Source organism: Orcinus orca, chromosome 5 (assembly GCF_937001465.1).
Source record: "Orcinus orca chromosome 5, mOrcOrc1.1, whole genome shotgun sequence".
NCBI classification, from domain to species: domain Eukaryota; kingdom Metazoa; phylum Chordata; class Mammalia; order Artiodactyla; family Delphinidae; genus Orcinus; species Orcinus orca.
In genome coordinates this window covers 59,718,857-59,738,077 of record NC_064563.1, presented here as the reverse complement: position 1 = coordinate 59,738,077, position 19,221 = coordinate 59,718,857, and the positions used below count along the sequence as shown (strand labels likewise).

Below are 19,221 nucleotides of genomic sequence, written 5' to 3'. Positions count from 1 at the left end.
TTTTGAGAGCTAACCAGGGAAGAAATTATGCTTAGGGAAAATACTCTCATTAACAAAGAAGGATATCATAGCATAATTATTGTTTTATTGCAACTAAAAGTAATTGTTTAATTTACTCTAATCATTTTTTGTGTCATTTTACTCTTTGTTCAGTTACTTAATTGTGGAAAGTTATGAGGCATTTTATCACCTAAAGTAATTACTAGCCCAAAGGTGTTCCTGTACTGTTTCCAAGATTTACTTGGGCAGTCTGGCTGCTGAATAGGTTTTTTGAGGTCATAATTTGGTCACTCACTGCTAATCTAGTTTAGATGATAATGTTACTTACTAAGGCTGGTATATTGTAAAAACCTTTCTGGTAGTTAAAAGTTATGAAGTAATTGCTTTTTGCAGTTCAATATTTGTGAAAATTGTTTTCATCCCTGTTCCATCTGCTGTTTGCAATGTTAACTTTACTGTTAACAAAAATCCTGCATTTTATTGCTTCTTCCTAAATTCATCTGTAGAATCCCTCAATGTTAAAGCTAGAGGAGCCCTTTCAGATTATCTAATTCAGCACCCTCATTTTACAGATGAGGAAACTGAGGGCTTGGACTAGAACAGAGGTCTCCTGACTCAGTCCAGGACTCTTTCTATTACATCATGCTGCCTGATGTTTGTTTATGGAACTCGGCAACATCACGTACAGGGTGAGCTTTTTTTTTTTTTCCCCCCCAAATGAACACACAAAGTAATAGCTACTCATCAGCTGCTCTTCATCATTCTTAACTTTCATTTTCCTTTTTTACCCATACCTATTTTAATCCATAATATATAGCCCAATTACTCATGACTTTATTTTGCTGCTACTTCTTGGCATTTGACCTTTTTTTTTTTTTTTTAATTTTTTTGCGGTACGTGGGCCTCTCACTGTTGTGGCCTCTCCTGTTGCGGAGCACAGGCTCCGGATGCGCAGGCTCAGCGGCCATGGCTCACGGGCCCAGCCGCTCCGCGGCATGTGGGATCTTCCCGGACCGGGGCACGAACCCGCGTTCCCCGCATCGGCAGGTGGACTCTCAACCACTGCGCCACCAGGGAAGCCCTTGACCATTATTTTTAAGAGCTAAACTCTTAGTAACAAGGTTTCTTATCAGTAACCACGGTAGCCTTACCAGGCACTATAGCAACAGTAGATTAAAATTCATAACAGGAACAATTTATGGAATCTTAGGTTTAGATTTAAGAAGTGAAATATAAGTAGGTAAGTACAAGAGTGTGTATATGAGATCTAAGAGCAGATGTGGTACCAAATATGAAAGCAATTTTTTGGTGAAATAACAAAATGCCAAGAAATATTAGCCAACAGTGTGGCATGGTTGCAGTAAAATGCCTTGTCCTGTGAACTCATGGCTTTAAACACAATTGTGTTTTAGATTATTGGATTATTTTCTGTATTGATGCGCATATTGTCCCATTTTTGGCTAGAGAGAGCCTCTTCAGGTTGGTTCCTATGTCCTTTAGATAAGACCTTAGTTTTAGGTAGCTGTCTTGCTTTTTGGTTTGACAAGGTATTACAGGTTTGTATGGTTTTCAAAGGTAACTCAAGGACTTCTAAGTTCTTGTAATTAAGTTCAAGATTTATAAGTTTCTTTAGGACCAAAGTATCATCTCCACTCTTCCATTTTTATAAAAGTTTTTTATAAACACTGTCCATCATTAATTTTGCTTTTTATGGAATTAGGAAAAGACAAAATCTTTCAGCTTAGACAAAATTAACATGCTTCTCATATATATTTTTAAAAATCTCTTGTTTCATGTCACTGAAATAACCATAACGTTAACCTCTAGAATTTTAGGGTAAACTAAAGCACTAATGCTCAACTATGAATGCTGGATAAGTTTGTTGGATTGGTAGAATACTGCCATCATAGTCACACCTTAATCACTTACATATGTATTATATATATGTGTAACTGCAATTCTTTGACTGTTTAGCTATTTATCAGCCATTTTAAAGGGTCCCTACCCACCTGCCAGTTAACTAATTGTGTTTTGTGTTTCAGGCAGGTGAACTAAATCAGAGGTCCCGAAATATTACGTGACAGTAGTTTTTCTGAAAATATATCTGTGGGGAGAACGATTGTAGGATGTTTTACATGAATTGTGCTTTGATTATATTTCTTACGCATGAGAGCTATATTTTATGACTTATGAAGATGTGTATATATATATATATTTTTTTTATAGCTATTATGTGTTGAGTGCTAGAATATAAAGTACAGGCTGCCTTTTTTTTTCTTTTTTTTTTTTACGGTACGCGGGCCTCTCACTGTTGTGGCCTCTCCCATCGCAGAGCACAGGCTCCGGACGCGCAGGCTCAGCGGCCATGGCTCACGGGCCTAGCCGCTGCGCGGCATGTGGGATCTTCCTGGACTGGGGCTCGAACCCGTGTCCCCTGCATCGGCAGGCGGACTCCCAACCACTGCGCCACCAGGGAAGCCCCAGGCTGCCTTTTAAATGCTTTAATTTGGTAGTGACTAAAAAATCAAATATGCACAATAAAAGGTGATATAATAACAATGTTAACATGTAAATTATAAATTGGCTTTCCATGCACTCCTACCTACCTGTGAGGTTCGTAGATTAGATTTTATTTCTATTTTTCAGAATGAGAAACTGGGGCTCAGGGAGGTTAAATGTCTTAATGTCAAAAACAGTAGCATTTGAAAGAAAATAGCAACATTCTGATTTCTAACCTAACAGTTGTTTTTTAACTACTGACCAGTTTTGAAAAGGGTTTTTTTTTTTTTTTTTTTTTTAAAGAAACAAAAAAGCAAAAAACTATGCTTTGGGGTACAGGTAGAAAGGAGGAAGCATCTTTTTCAAGGTTGGCGTTTGAATAGGCTTCATAAGGAGATGACATTTGAAGAATAGAAAAATTTCACCACTTGTAGTTGGAACAAAGAGCTTAAAAAGCAGAAATGTGGGAATTGGGGGGATGTTAGAATGATACAAATATATTCACCTGAAGGTAGAGTACATTCAAGGAAGGTGCTGTACAGGTAGATGGATACTTTGAGACCATATGGAGAAGGAGAACGTAAATGCTTCGATAAACAATTTAGAGTAAATGTGGAAGCTAATAGATACCGATGAATACATATGACATAATCAGGGTTATGTTTTATGCATAGATTTTAGAAGACAGTATGAAAAAACCTAGGAGACATTGAAGTTATTGTAGTAATACAGGTGGTAGGTACTGCAGAAAGGAAGGCATGGTTGAAAGTGGCGTTGTATAGGTAAGAGAAGATGGAATCCAAAGGATTGCAGGTAAAAGCTGAGGTAGAAAATTGAATCCAATATAATACTAAAATTTAAAGTGTTGGTGAATGATGGAATTAGTGATAGTTACAGGCAAGAGGAGAAACACGTTTGGGAGTATAGGGCATAAATTGCCGCTAATAATGCCGAGTGATGATATCTGAAAGGATGTAGATATTTGCACATCAGTCAGCTGGAACTGGAATGTTTGGAATGGGAAAGATGAGGGGACGTGTTAGAGAGTGGCACGCAATGGGAGAGTTGGTGGTTTTGTAATTCTTCAGAGTGGATGAGATCCTTAGTTGGGGTAGTAGAGTGAAGATCAGAGGACTAAAAAAGAAGTCAGCTGTACACATGTAGGGCAGGAAGAAAAATCAGTAAAAGAGATAGAAGAGGACAGAATCAGAAAGTCAAATGCTGGAAGTTTAAAGATTTTTTATTTCAGTCTTCTCAAATGCTGGAAATGGCAAGGAGTGTGAAGTAATGAAAGAGTATGAAGACCTGTTGAATTTCGAGTTGATTAGTGAAGTTATTTAGAGTCCATAAAATTTTAACAGTAACATGTTTTTCTTCATTATATGTGTACATGTATTCTTTTACTTAAATGTGTGGATATGCTTATACTTCTTGTTGTGTACTTTTTTCTTTTGCTCCCTCCTCCATCAGTTTATTGTTTTTTGATGACTTTATAATCCATGAATATTATGAATGTACTGTGATCTTGTTTTGATACTCTCCTTTAATGGGCATTCACTGTATTTCCTCCCCCCGCCAACCTTTGCCACTAAAAAAGTGTTCTTAAACATCCTTAAGAACTTGTGCTTTTATTTCTCTGTGTTGTAGAGTATATGTATTAGTTGAACTACGTGACATTGCAGCTGTGTGACCATTGTAACAAACAAACAAAAAAAGGGAAATTCTTATGTTCCAGTCTAGTGTTTTTACTTTTACTAAAAAGTTGCCAGATTGTTTTCCAAAGGGTTTTTTTTCACATTTCCTCTTGCACTATGTGACCTATCCCCACATTCCTGCCAGAAATAAACATTCTAGATCTTTTAAATTTTTACCAATTTTAATGAGTATAATTTTACTCCATGTTACTTTGATATGTATTTTCTTGATATCTAGTGGATCTTTATGTACTCAGATATAGCTGTCTTTTCTTGTATAGTATTTGAGTTTCCAGTCTTGGTTAAAAAGATTTTTTTCCTGCTCTCTAGATTGGACATGTAGCTTCGATGTTTCTTTAAGATGTGTTGATATATGTGAAGTATCTGTGTATATGTACACACATACACATATATACACAAACATACACATTTATGTGCTTTAAATATTTTGGAATTAAGTTTTGTCTAGAGTAAAACGTGGGCCCACTTTTATTTCCTCTCAGATGGATAGTTACTTGTGACAGCTCAAGTCTGCACAATAATGCAGCCTCTTCCTTTGTTCAGATCTTTGTATTTTTCAATTGACTATTATGTTTGGTCACATAAATCTGTGCCTTTCTTGTTAGTTTCTTTTGTAAATATTTAATAGTTTTTTGCTCTTGTAAGTGGAATATTTATTTTCTCATCTGTATAGGTGCTTACTACTGGAGCAGAAAAAAGCTATTGTTTTTGTTAGCCACTGTATTAAATTCCTTTACAAAGGGCTAGTGATTTTACTAGTTAAATAGTATATGTAGGAGACCCAACAAATTACAGATTCAATGTTAGAGACTATTTTTTCTCTTTTGTATCTTTTTCTACTACTTCCTCAGAGAGGCAGCACAAGATAATAGGATGAATAAAAATAAAGATTTTTGAATTGAGCAAATAATCAAGGAAGTTCTAATAACTTTTACCAAAGAATTAAAGCCATCTGAGATTGAGGGGCTTTTAGTGAGATAGGGCCCCTAAGAGAAGTTAAAATTTTTGAAAATCCATGATGGCAAATCTGATAAGGAAGTTAAAAACCTAATAAAATGATTGTCAAATAGCTCAGAGGTTGCAGAATGGTTTTAGACACAACATGGTTCGGGATTTACATAAGTTACAGTGCTTGAGTTGGAATTGGTAAGACTACGTGAGTTAAATGTCACAGTTCTTGAAATGTCTGATCAGTAGCTTTGCATGAAAATGGAGGGAATGCAGATACAGTTAAGGAGGATGATGTGGGATTGGAGGACACTGAGAAGCATGAGTAACGTGACGTTATCTTGAAAATCTGTTCAATTAGAAACTGAGTAGAGAGGGCAGACAGCAGAAGCAAGAAGAACTACAGTTCTTCGGCCTGTGGAAGGAAAACCACATTCACAGAAAGATAGAAAAAATGAAAAGGCAGAGGACTTTGTACCAGTTGAAAGAACGAGGCAAAACCCCAGAAAAACAACTAAATGAAGTGGACATAGGCAACCTTCCAGGAAAGAATTCAGAATAATGATAATGAAGATGATCCACGACCTCGGAAAAAGAATGGAGGCAAAGATCGAGAAGATGCAAGAAATGTTTAACAAAGACCTAGAAGAATTAAGGAACAAACACCTAGAAGAATTAAAGAACAAACAAACAGAGATGAACAATACAATAATTGAAATGAAAACTACACTAGAAGGAATCAATAGCAGAATAACTGACGCAGAAGAATGGATAAGTGACCTGGAAGACACAGTGGTGGAATTCACTGTCGTGGAACAGAGTAAAGAAAAAAGAATGAAAAGAAATGAAGACAGCCTAAGAGACCTCTGGGACAACATTAAATGCAACAACATTCACATTATAGGGGTCCCAGAAGGAGAAGAGAGAGAGAAAGGACCCGAGAGAATATTTGAAGAAATTAGAGTTGAAAACTTCCCTAAAATGGGAAAGCAAATAGCCACCCAAGTCCAGGAAGCACAGAGCGTCCCAGGCAGGATAAACCCAAGGAGAAACACATAATAATCAAATTGACAAAAATTAAAGACAAATTATTGAAAGCAACAAGGGAAAAATGACAGATAATGGACAAGGGGACTTCCATAAGGTTAACAGCTGATTTCTCAGCAGAAACTCTACAAGCCAGAAGGGATGTATTTAAAGTGATGAAAGGGAAGAACCTAACACCAAGATTACTCTACCCAGCAAGGATCTCATTCAGATTCGACAGAGAAATCAAAAGCTTTACAGACAAGCAAAAGATAAGAGAATTCAGCACCACCAAACCAGCTCTACAACAAATGCTAAAGGAACTTCTCTAAGTGGGAAACACAAGAGAAAAAAAGGATCTACAAAAATAAACCCAAAACAATTAGGAAAATGGTAATAGGAACATACATATCGATCATTGCCTTAAACGTGAATGGATTAAATGCTCCAACCAAAAGACACAGGCTCATAGAATGGATACAAAATGGATATATGCTGTCTACAAGAGACCCATTTCAGACCTAGGAACACATACAGACTGAAAGGGGATGAAAAAAGATATTCCATGCAAATGGAAATCAAAAGAAAGCTGGAGTAGCAATACTCGTTTCAGGTAAGATAGACTTTGAAATAAAGAATGTTACGAGAGACAAGGAAGGACACTACATAATGATCAAGGGATCAATCTGAGAAGAAGATACAACAATTATATGTGCACCTGACTTAGTAGCACCTCAATGCATAAGGCAACTGCTAACAGCTATAAAAGAGGAAATCAACAGTAACACAGTAATAGTGAGGGACTTAAACACCTCACTTACACCAATGGACAGATCATCCAGACAGAAAATTAATAAGGAAACACAAGCTTTAAATGACACAACAGACCAGATAGATTTAATTGATACTTATAGGATATTCCATACGAAAACAGCGGATTACACTTTCTTCTCAAATGCACATGGAACATTATCCAGGATTGATCACATCTTGGGTCACAAATCAAGCCTTGGTAAATTTAGGAAAATTAAAAGCAAATGAAGCATCTTTTCTGACCAAAACGCCATGAGGTTAGAAATCAATTGCAGGGGAAAAAAAACATCACAAACACATGGAGGCTAAACAACATGTTACTAAATAACCAAGAGATCACTGAAGAAATCAAAGAGGAAATCAAAAAATACCTAGAGACAAATGACAATGAAAACACGATGATCCAAAACCTATGGGATGCAGCAAAAACAGTTCTAAGAGGGAAGTTTATAGCAACACAAGCCATCTCAAGAAACAAGAAAAATCTCAAACAATCTAACCCTACACCTAAAGGAACTAGAGAAAGAAGAACAAACAAAACCCAAAGTTAGTAGAAGGAAAGAAATCTTAAAAATCAGAGCAGAAATAAATGGAATAGAAACAAGAAAACAATAGCAAAGATCAATGAAAATAAAATCTGGTTCTTTGAGAAGATAAACAAAGTTGATGAACCATTAGCCAGACTCATCAAGAAAAAGAGGGGGAGGACTCAAATCAATAAAATTAGAAATGGAAAAGGAGAAGTTACAAAGGACATAGCAGAAGTACAAAGCATCCTGAGAGATTACTACAAGCAACTCTATGCCAATAAAATGGACAACGTGGAAGAAATGCACAAATTCTTAGAAAGGTATAACCTTCCAAGACTGAACCAGGAAGAAATAGAAAATATGAACAGACCAATTACAAGTAATGAAATTGAAACGGTGATTAAAAATCTTCCAGCAAACAGAAGTCCAGGACCAGATGGCTTCACAGGTGAATTCTGTCAAACATTTAGAGAAGAGCTAACATGCATCCTTCTCAAACTCTTCCAAAAAATTGCAGAGGAAGGAACACTCCCAAACTCATTCTATGAAGCCACCATCACCCTGATACCAAAATAAGACACACATACTACAAGAAAAAATTACAGACCACTATCACTGATGAATATAGATGCAAAAATCCTCAACAGAATACTAACAAACAGAATCCAGCAACACATTAAAAGGATCATACCAAAAAAAAAAAAAAGGATCATACACCATGATTAAGTGGGGTTTATCCCAGGGATGCAAGGATTCTTCGATGTATGCAAATCAATCAATGTGATACACCATATTAACAAATAGAAGAATAAAAACCATATGTTCATCTCAATAGATGTAGGAAAAGCTTTTGACAAAATTCATCACCCATTTATGATAAAAACTCTCCAGAAGTGGGCATAGAGGGGACCTACCTCAACATAATAAAGGTCATATACAACAAACCCACAACAAATGTCATTCTCAGTGGTGAAAAACTGAAAGCATTTCCTCTAAGATCAGGAGCAAGACAAGGATGTCCACTCTTGCCACTATTATTCAATATAGTTTTGGAAGTCCTAGCTACGGCAATCAGAGAAGAAAAAGAAAAGGAATACAAATTGGAAAAGAAGAAGTAAAACTGTCACTGTTTGCAGATGACGTGATATTATACATAGAGAATCCTAAAGATGTTATCTGAAAACTACTAGAGCTAATCAGTGAATTTGGTAAAGTTGCAGGATACAAAATTAATGCACAGAAATCTCTTGCATTCCTATACACTAACAGCAAAAGATCAGAAAGAGAATTTAAGGAAACAATCCCATTCACCACTGCAACAAAAAGAATAAAATACCTAGAAATAAACCTACCTAAGAAGGTAAAAGATCTGTACTCAGAAAACTATAAGACACTGATGAAAGAAATCAAAGATGACACAAACAGATGGAGAGGTATACCATGTTCTTGGATTGGAAGAATCAATATTGTGAAAATGACTATACTACCCAAAGCAATCTACAGATTCAGTGCAATCCCTATCAAATTACCAGTGGCATTTTTTATAGAACTGGAACAAAAAAATCTTAAAATTTGTATGGAGCCACAAAAGACCTGGAATAGCCAAAGCAGTCTTGAGGGAAAAAAACAGAGCTGGAGGAATCAGACTCCCTGACTTCAGACTATACTACAAAGCTATCGTAATCAAGACAATATGGTACTGGCACAAAAACAGAAATATAGATCAATGGAACAGGATAGAAAGCCCTGAGATAAACCCACACACCTGTGGTCTACTAACCTATGACAAAGGAGGCAAGGCTCTACAATGGAGAAAAGACAGTCTCTTCAGTAAGTGGTGCTGGGAAAACTGGACAGCTATATGTAAAAGGATGAAATGAGAACACTCCCTAACACCATACACAAAAATAAACTCAAAATGGATTAAAGACCTAAATGTAAGACCGGACACTATAAAACTCTTAGAGGAAACATAGGAAGAACACTCTTTGACATAAATCACAGTAAGATCTTTTTTGATCCACCTCCTTGAGTAATGGAACTTAAAACAAAATAAACAATTGGGACCTAATGAAACTTAAAAACTTTTGCAAAGCAAAGGAAACTACAAACAAGACAAAAAGGCAACCCTCAGAATGGGAGAAAATATTTGTAAATGAATTAATGGACAGAGTATTAATCTGCAAAATATATAAATAGCTCACGCAGCTGAACATTAAATAACAAACAACCCAATCCAAAAATGGGCAGAAGACCTTAATAGACATTTCTCCAAAGAAGGCATACAGATGGCCAAGAAGCACATGAAAAGCTGCTCAGCATCACTAATTATTACAGAAATGCAAATCAAAACTACAATGAGGTATCACCTCACACCAGTTAGAATGGGTATCATCATAAAATCTACAAACAACAAATGCTGGAGAGGGTGTAGAGAATAGGGAACCCTCTTGCACTGTTTGTGGGAATTCAAATTGATACAGAGCCACTATGAAGAACAGTATGGAGGTTCCTTAAAAAAGTAAAAATAGAATTACCGTATGATCCAGCAATCCCACTACTCGGCATATATCCAGAGAAAACCATAATTCAAAAAGACACATGCACCCCAATGTTCATTGCAGCACTGTCTACAATAGCCAGGTCATGGAAGCAACCTAAATGTCCGTTGACATTTGAATGGGTAAAGATGTGGTACATATATACAATGGAATATTACTCAGCCATAAAAAGGAATGAAATTGTAGAGATGTGGATGGATCTAGAGACTGTCGTACAGAGTGAAGTACGTCAGAAAGAGAGAAACAAATATTGTATATTAACGCATATATGTGGAACCTGGAAAAATGGTACGAATGAACCGGTTTTCAGGACAGAAATAGAGACACAGATGTAGAGAAGAAACGTATGGACACCAAGGGGGAAAGTGGCAGGGGGGTGGTGGTGGGATGAATTGGGAGATTGGGATTGACATGTACACACTGATATGTGTAAAATAGATAACTAATAAGAATTTTAAAAATTCAGAAAAATAAGTGTAAAAAAAGAAACTGAGTAGATCAAAGATATAAGGAGTTTACAGTGAAAAAGAGGATGTGTGTGTTTTGTTTTGTTTACAGTTACAGGATTTAAAGATAAAGAAGTTTTTGAAGTGTGTAGTGTGATGTCGGCATGGTTTGTATGACCCGAGGAACTTGTTAAGATCGACATGCCTGGGCTGTACTTCTGACTTGCTGACCCTGAATTAAGAGTTTTCCGAGCTGTCACAAAGTTTATGACATTACTTTGAAGAAGCTGCCACAGGTGATTTTGATATACCACACTAAGCAAGAGTCACTAGTGGGCTAGAAACTGGAATGTGGCCTTTTTCTTTCTTCCACCCCTTTCTCCAAAAAAAAAAAAAAAAAAAAAAAAAAAAAATGGAGATACAAGTTATTGAAGTTGAGAGGGTAATAGAGATCAATATAGGGGTGGATGAGAAGGAACATTGAGTTGTAGTCATCACTGAAGATTATCTTTTGGTCTTTTTAAATACTACTGACTAGTGGGAAAAAAAAAACTATTTATTTTCAACAAATAATAATTGGGTGCCTCTTATGAATCGGGCTATATTTCAGGCATAATTAGTGAATATTAAGGATTAAGTGTGTCCTTTCCCATAGCTTGCATTTTTTTTAGCTTGCATTTTTTAATAGACATAAATAAGCTATCATTCCTAGAGTATTTAATTGCGTCACCACAGTGTTTGAAGTATCTAACCTATCCCACACATTGTATGATCCAGTATGGTTTCTTTAGCGTAGTGGTCTATGTAAATAAAAAATTAATTTTGTAATGAATGTTTTCATTTGCTGCTATTACCTCTAACTGCTTTTTTATTGTTGTAAGTATTGCCCTGAAAGTTTCCTTTACCACTAATATAAGGAGGGACAGAAAAAAGAGGTGAACCCATTTCCATTACATAATGGAAAGGAGGAGCATTCTTTCAGTTCTGGCAGTCTTGAGTTTCAGCACAATATGCTTCTTAAATACAGAACAATTGAAAGGAAAATAATTCTAGACTCTTACCTACTGGCTGTGAATAGGTTGAAAACCTTTCCTATATTAGATAACCCTGTGATAACTGATCGAATAACCAGAAACTGAGAAAAGTGATGGAGATTCTTCTTTGTTTCATCTTCTCACTCTTCCTCTCCAAACCCAAATCTCTGTATAAGTTTTGATAATAGCAGATGCTCTGCGCTCATGTCTGTTTTGCAATCACTATTTTCATGGGTTCAGTTTTGCATACTGCTCATATCTAGTACTGTAGCCATCCATTTTAGGTTTTTTTAAACCAGTTTTTTAAGGAGAAAATGAGTGTATATTTACATGTAAATGTTTTGAGGTTTTAATTAATAGGGGCAACCTAAACCAGGAGGAGAAAAAAATCTCTTGTTCCCTTCAGCTCTAAAGCCTATGATTCTTAATATTTTATATATTATAGGTTGTATCAGTTAACAGTTATTTTATACCAGCAGGCCCAAAGAAAATAGTACTTTTTTCCTGATTTGTGTTATATTTATTATAATTTATGTTTTGGGCTTTTAGGTCAGTAGAGTACTTATAAAATGCTGAGAAACCTTTCAGGAGAGTGAAAATAGGTATGATTTGTGGGAACAATTCTTAAAAATTTATATGACAGTTCAAATGCTCATTGTTTCTAACTTATATATTCATTTTCATTATAACATATTTTATATGTAACATTTTTATCATAACAATTACTCTTTTTATAACTATATAGGTATTTTAATTGAGGTTGAGTGTTTTTGAGATCAGTGGCCTAAACAGAACGTCATATTTTTTTGAAAGAATGTTTCTTTTTCCTTTTGTTCAGAGAATTGTATAAGAAAATTCTGCTCCAAAAAGCAGTTTTTAGTTACATAATTGAGATTAAAAACAAAGATTAACTTTTCCTCTGCCCCTGAAGCACACCGTGCTCACTCTGAGCTCCAGGCTCCTACTAAGCTAGTGCCGCCGTCATCTCCCCCAGTCCCCATTATGATTATCTACCGGGACCTCATGAGCCGTGATGAGATGTTCTCCGACATCTACAAGATCCGGGAGGTTGCTGACAGGCTGTGTCTGGAGGTGGAGGGAGATGATGGTCAGTAGGACAGAGGGTGACATTGATGACTCGCTTATTGGTGGAAATGCCTCTGCTGAAGGACCCAAGGGTGAAGGTACTGAACACAGTAATCACTGGTGTCGATATTGTCATGAACCATCACTTGCAGAAAACCAGCTTCAAAAAAGAAGCCTACAAGGAGTACATCAAAGATTACATGAAGTCAGCCAAAGGGAAACTTGGAGGACAGGGACCAGAAAGAGTAAAAAACCTTTTATGACAGGGGCTGCAGAACAAATCAAACACATCCTTGCTAATTTCAAAAACTGTCAGTTCTTTATTGGTGAAAACGTGAATCTAGATGGCATGGTAGCTCTGCTGGACTATTGTGAGGATGTGTGACCCCACATATGATTTTCTTTAAGGATGATCTAGAAATGGAAAAATGGTAACAAATTTGGCAGTTACTTTGGATCTGTCACCTGTCATCATAACTGGCTGGCTGCTCCTTTTCATCCACATGACACCAGGACTTAGAGAAATGGGACTGATGTCATCTTGAGCTCTGCGTTAGTTTTGACGGTGATTTATTTGGAGCTGAGGCATTGCTTTCGAGAAAAAATACGTCATGTTTGTCTAAACATACGTTTGTCTAAAAATAAAATGCATTTAAACTAAAAAAAAAGATTGAATATCTGATTGTAATCAAGGGGTTTTACTATACTAGTAAGAAAACTTACTACTAATTCCTTGGTGTTTTTGAAGTAAACTGATTCTGAAGTTGTCTCTGGGTGTAGACAGTATTCTCTTTTCCCTAAATGTGTTTCCTTCTCCAAAAAAGAGATGAGGTTGAGAGCAATGAGAAGAAAAGCACTTTCACTCGCTCAGTTGTTTTGTGTGTGTGTGCAGTTTTTTTTTTTTTTTTTAACTATTGAGCACCTAGCATGCCTTTGCATCATATTGAAGGAAAAAGGCTATTCTAATACCTGTACTTGGGAAGCAGAAAATTGATCAGCAATTTGATCGTCTGGTGAAAACCCTTGGAATATGTCTAGATGAATTTATACCAAGTCATCTTATCTGGAGTTGTTTACTATCCAGAGAAAGAGTCAAGCCCGGGATTTCATATTCAAATCAGGATCAGAAAACTAGGATACATGTTGAGTATGAAATAAGTCATTGTATTGTCTCTGCACTCACTACCCTCATCCTTATAGATTTCCTTATCCTTCCCATTCATTACTGTGGAGAAAAGGCTAGGCTTCATATGTTACAGTGGTCTAGAAAAGATGAAAGGCTTATGAGAAACTGGAAGAGATAAAGAGAATTAAAATTTTTCTTTTGCCTTCCAAATGACATTTTCAGATGGTTACTTTTAAACAGAATCCAAACAAGGTCTGCACACTGCTTTTGGTTGCTAAATTTCAGTCTCTTCCACCTGTTGGTAGAAAAAAATTTGTCCTGTCAAATTCCCCACATTCTGGATTTGGCTAATCACATCATTGTGGTATTACTAATACATTCTGCTGTCCTCCTGTAACTTCTGTAAAGTGCTAGTTGAGGTATGATTAAATTCACTTTTAATTCTTTGATCACGAAGTCTTTTCTTCCTTCTGCCTCACACCATGGGGCATACACCATCTGGTTGTATCACTTTCGGTGGTGTTGATGTTGATTGGTGGATTTAGTTGTTGTTAGTCTGATCTATCCATTATAAAGTTCCACATCAGATATTCCCCTGGTGGTCTTAGTGTCCATTAATGATTGTTGCCTAGATTCTTTATTTTCTTAGGGATAGAAAATTGTTGTTTTAATTATATCATTGTTTTTGCATTGATTAGCTGGAATTCTGTGAAGAAGGACTCTTCCTTGTCAAGTATTGGGATACTGAACTAGAACTTGCACAGCAAAAGCAGGGTATGTGCTTGAGTTGTTTTAGTTGTCAGTTTTTAGACTGATGAGTTGGTGGTGCCCTCTCAAGGTGACCAGTGCTGTGAAGTTTATTTTTAATTTTTATAATCTCATGGATTAAGAACTATTTTTGAGGTGTTTTAATCCACTGCGATTCCTGTCTCCTTTTGACGTGACACACGTGGCCTTCGGTTGTTTCCTTGCTTTCTTGCATGGCAAGATGTTCCAGGTTTTCTGCTTCAGCCCTGAAATTGGTCTTTCCTCCAAAGCATTCCTATTTTTATGAGAAGTGTTTATTTAGAGACTACAATGAAAGCATGGAGTGCTTTTTACTACTAGGTTGTCATTAATTGCTGCTAGGCCTTTTTGGAACAAGGAAATGCGTATTTAGTAAGAGAAATAATTCCTGCTTATATTTCAATTCAAATTTAAGATTACTATAGGGTTTTAAAGCTTGATTTGTGTGAATTTTATTGAAAATACATCTGTATTATAAACATGAAAATAATTTTAATTTTTTGTATGCAGTTCCATCAGATAAATGATTTTTATAAAAGTAAAACGACCAAACTTATTTATTATCAAGAAAAATTGTTCCTTGAGATAATGTGACACATTCATCCTCTGCCTTCTCATCCTTCCTAGCATATTGCTATATATCTTTCAGGTGTAGCCAGCTTGAGGAGTACAGACAGTACTATACCATGAAGAGAAAATGAAAAGATTTTTACTGCTTCTCTATTCGTATATATTTTTTTCCTTTCTGAAAATTTTGATTTGTAATGGATTTAACATAATTTCTTATTTGTTTTATATATATTTATAAAAATATTCAAATTAGTAATGCTAAAGAATTACTATAATAAGACTACAGAAAGAAGTTTAAACTTTCTTTGTGATTCTTTTTTGTCCCTGGGTTATATCCTCTAGGGATATATGCAGTCAAAATACTACTTTAAAGTATGTTAGTTTTCTTTATGATTATAAATAATTTCACTGGTTTACAAAAATAAAGATTTATTTTCCAAATATTTTGCATGTAGATAATGTGGGTTGGCTGTGCCTCTGTTCTGTGTCTTCTCATTTGGGGATCCAGGCTTTCAGAGCAGGCGCCATGTAGAACATGCTCATTCATGTGGCAGAAGAAAAGAGTAAGAGCACTGGCAGATACTTTTTTTTTTTTTTTAAGATTTTTTTGATGTGGACCACTTTTAAAGTCTTTATTGAATTTGTTACAATATTGTTTCTGTTTTGGTGTTTTGGCCATGAGGCATGTGGGATCTTAGCTCCCCAGCCAGGGATCGAACCTGCACCTCCTGCATTGGAAGGCAGAGTCTTAACCACTGAACTGCCAGGGAAGTCCCTGGCAGATACTTTTAATACCTCTTAAAGCTGTGATTGGACAGCTCATCTACTCAGTTTCCGTTGGCCAAATTATGTCACATAGCCAGGGTCCAAGGGTTACGGTGGGGATGAATAACTATTGCAGGAAAAGAGAAGAGTGATTAAATTCTGAACAGTAATACATTTGACGACATAAAGTTACTTAAATTATTCCATGCATGTTGATGCCATCATAGTTAACATAATTAGTGTTGGTCTGAATTTTGTTTTAAAGGGATTTTATCTGATAGCCAAGCTAGAGAGATAACTGAAGGTCAGGGGAAAAGGCTTTTTTGTTAGCCTTCGTTTACAGCTGCCATCTACACTTTTGGAGGGGTAAAATGATGGCATCTTTGTTTACTAATCCTGGGCTTTCTCTGCTTAATGACTGTTATAGGTTGAATTGTGTCTTCTGAAATTCATTAGTTGAAGTGCAAACCCCCAGTACCTCAGACTATAACCTTATTTGGAAATAGGGTCTTTACAGAGATAATTATGTTAAAATGAGGTTATTAGAGTAGGCTCTAATCCAATATGACTGTTGTCCTTATAAAAATAGGAAATTTGGACACAGACACACAGGAAAAACAGTGTGAAGAGCCACAGGGAGATATGGCAAGGTGGCTAGAGTAATACATCCAAGGAGCCAAGGAAGCTAGGAGAGACCCTTCCTCAGCACCTTCAGAAGGAGCCCTGCCAACACCTTGATGTTTGGACTTCTGACTTCCAAAACTGTAAGGCAATAAATTTCTGCTGTACGCCACCTTATCTGTGGTACTTTGTTATGGCAGCACTAGGAAACTAGTACAGTGATGTAGTTTGACAATGCTGTCCAGTTTGGCTTGATTGTAAGGGTATTGGAAGAAATATAAGCTATACCTTTAGGTTACTATATCAGAAGGGACTTTATTGTCAGGCTAAAGAATTTTGGACTTTGCTAAAGGTGTGCCTTAAAATAGAAGTTTGGCAGTCAAGGCTAGAAGAAACTAGCTTGAGAGTAGTTTATTCTTTTAACCTTTATAGTTTAATAATGGAGTAGTTTGCTGCTGAGGAGATGAAAGAGGAAGGATGCTCTGTTTAAAGTACCTTCAAATCTGTTGTCCTTTCAAGCTCTGAAAAGGTGCAACATAGTTGAGTTAGTTCTCTCTAAGCTGGAGTTCTTTGTTTAACTGCATACCACTAAATTTTATAGTTGATTTGTTAGGGGAGTTTTGAAACTTAAGTGTATGAGTTGAATTATGTCCCCTCAAAGATATGTTGAAGTTGTAACCCCTGGTACTTGTGAATGTGACCTTATCTGGAAATAAGATTTTTGCAGATGTAATTAAGATGAGGTCATTAGGGTGGGTCCTTTTTCCACTGTGACTGATGTTCTTATAAAAAGAGGGAAACTTGAACACGCACCTAGGAGAAGGGCATGTGGTATGTGAAGACACAGACACAGTGGGAAGATGGCCATGCGAAGATGGAGACAGGGATTGGGTTGCCACAGGTCAAGGAATGGCTGGGGCTACTACCCAAAACTGGAAGAGGCAAGGGAAGATATCAGAGTGCTTTCAGTTGAGTAAACAGGACTTCCCAAACTTTGCTCTGCCCTGTATTCACCTGGAAATCTTTTAAAAATATTGCTATCTGGCTCCCACCTCCAGAGATTGTGGTTTAATAAGTATGGGATGCTACATGGACAGCAGGCTTTTTAAAAGTTCCCCAGATGATTTAATGTGCAGCAAATTTTGAAGAACCATGGGGCTAAACCTTCTAGCTTAGTCATATATTCTCCCAGGTCCCTCTGCGCATGCAGTTTTGATTAGCCTCTAAGTAATACACTTCCCCCTCCCCTCACCAAATTTGATTGTGCCTTGGCCTGTCATGATTTTTTTTTTAATGTTGTATTCTATTCTGTTCTTGCCAGCTGGTTAGGCATGTGATTATATTCATCTTCATATATGATGAATTATTTATAAAGTTGTTCTAAGATGTCTATTTGTATTAAAACATCAAATACATTTAAAATTTTTCTAAGTCATATATGTATATCTGCTTTTGAAGGTTGAATTATATTAGTGTTACATAAGTTGCAAGTAAATGAAAAAATAACTTAAATTTGTGTTGAAATAGACTTGTATTTCATGAATTATACAAGTAGTATAATTATTCAAATCATTATTGACCATTTCCTACAAGATTATATTAGGAATGATAAATTGAAGGACCTGAAAACATCCACCTCCTCGAATATTTCTTTTTGTCTTCAGGTCTCCCACTTTATATCATTTTTTTCACGTTGTTAGATCACAAAGTGAGTAACATCCAACATCTATAGATATATTCTGGGTTAGTAATTTCTCCATGAGAAATTAAAAACTTTTTTGTCCATGTGGTAGTCTAAAAATAAAATAATATACATAACACATTTTAGATCATCTGGGTGGCCACTTTGTAACAAAGTAAGACCATTTGTGTTTATTTTAATTCTGTAGTAGACATTGTACATAAAGTACCTTGGTATTTTATTTTTTTTAATTTTCTTTTTTAATTTTGGCTGAGTTGGGTCTTTGTTGCTGTGCGCGGGCTTTCTCTAGTTGTGGCGAGCAGGGACTACTCTTTTGTTGCAGTGCGCAGGCTTCTCATTGCAGTGGCTTCTCTAGTTGCAGAGCATGGGCTCTAGGTGCGCGGGCTTCAGTAGTTGGCTTCAGTAGTTGTGGCTCACGGGCTCTAGAGCGCAGGCGCTCAGTAGTTGTGGTGCACGGGCTTAGTTGCTCTGCGACATGTGGGATCTTCCCGAACCCCAGGGCTTGAATGTGTGTCCCCTGTATTGGCAGGTGGATTCTTAACCACTGCGCCACCAGGGAAGTCCAGTACCTTGGTATTGATAGGTAGTTTTTTTTTTTTTTCATTTTATAGTTGGAAGTGCTTACAGATGAGGACCATGCCTAGTGTTTTTATTTATATTTATATGTTAGTAACAATAAAATATACAAACCAACTCTTGGGACTAGTGTGTTACTTTGTTTTCTTATAGAAGGTACTTGGTATTACTCAAATTTGAGAAACACCGAGTTAAGGTAATGTAATTTATGCATTTGTTATAAGTTCCTTGGAAAGCAGGACATCAAGCCATTATTATTCATTGACATTTTGTTACATCAGATTGTTAAGGTTGTCATCTACCTAACTTTAAGGGATGAAATGTATTTGTTGGCTGTGTTGGTTGGGGACCTAGTGTAGAAAACCTAGAGTACAACTACCGATTGAGGAGGGCAGGGGCTCAGCTGGTTTTAGATTG

General features: G+C 36.4%; 1 protein-coding gene and 1 pseudogene across 1 annotated transcript in view; both read left to right on the top strand.

The window, feature by feature from the left end:
- TBL1XR1 (TBL1X/Y related 1) overlaps positions 1 to 19,221 on the top strand; it is a 188,049-nt gene that overhangs the window by 111,044 nt on the left and 57,784 nt on the right. The window lies entirely within an intron of this gene.
- LOC125964390 (translationally-controlled tumor protein-like) lies at positions 9,782 to 13,287 on the top strand (annotated as a pseudogene).